The sequence below is a fragment of the Rhinoderma darwinii genome, unplaced genomic scaffold (genome assembly GCF_050947455.1).
Source record: "Rhinoderma darwinii isolate aRhiDar2 unplaced genomic scaffold, aRhiDar2.hap1 Scaffold_519, whole genome shotgun sequence".
NCBI classification, from domain to species: Eukaryota; Metazoa; Chordata; class Amphibia; order Anura; family Rhinodermatidae; genus Rhinoderma; species Rhinoderma darwinii.
The window spans coordinates 206,125-207,282 of NW_027464067.1; positions in this window are offsets into that span (position 1 = coordinate 206,125).

Here is a 1,158-nt window from a genome sequence, read left to right on the forward strand (position 1 = left end):
GAAAGGCTGAAGGGGAGGAGGAGGCCTTTATTTGAAGATAACAATTCTTGTGTTGTTATGTTCAAAAGTCTTATCTAGTAAGTTTCCCATAGCTCGCTATCTTTTTTTCCAAATTCTTCATGTACCCACTATCTGACAAATATAATAGAAGTAGCATTATTTACTCACCTAATATACCAAGAGCTGTTTTACAAATGGTTGGAGACTCATATGTATATTGGGCTTAAAGCCAATGCCTGTAGTGGTGCCATAGGTTTAGATAAAGAACCAGGACTGAAGCAGATTTTGAGAGCTTTTGTGTGATGATAAATTGTGTAGACTTAGGATATCCAGACCTTGTACGTTTTCCAATGCGTAGCTATCATGTTTTGTACTATAGAATCAATACATTTTGGGAAAAAAAAGTGCTTGTAAAGGGGTATACACTTCTGGGTGAATTAATTCTGTGTTTTCCTGTTTATTGTAAAAAAGTTGGGATTTTTTGGTATAGTTTTCAATTTTGTTTTATACTTGCACACATTTCATGTTAATGTTGTACTCTCATTTGATTTTGATTGGCTGTGTATAATCATGGAGATTTTATCTAGATTATTTTACTATATTTTATATGTTATTCTGTTACATTGAAGTTAGATGTACCTCAAATCATTATAGTTACATTGGTAATATGGTGAGATTGCTATCATATCACTGTGTCATTTCCATTATGTTCATCTAATTTCCAATGGAGATGTCTGGTCAGAAGTGGTTTGTTTGGTTCAGTTGCTGGGCCCTCCTTGGATATTGGTGCTTCATGTGAAGTGGAATAACTTTGGGTAGGTCCCTTTAGCTGGATTTGATGAGGGAAATAAAGAGAGATGTAATGCTTATGTTATTGCTCCTCTCTTTCAAGGTAAAATTGTGTGGTCTGAGATGGTATCAGGTTTGTTTTGGAGAAATACCACAGACCAATAACCTTGAAAGGTATTGGGAATAAAGAGGTCTGCTTTTTTCAAAATTCTGTGTAGGTGTCATAGTATGGCGCCATTTGCTGGTTAGGAAGTCATCTGATTTGATTTTAGTGATGGTGTTCACTGTGTTTTTTTAGTCTTTGAAACCAGTGACTCCACAGGGACTTGATTTTGGTAAATTTGTCACCAGTCTCTACTTCTATGTACC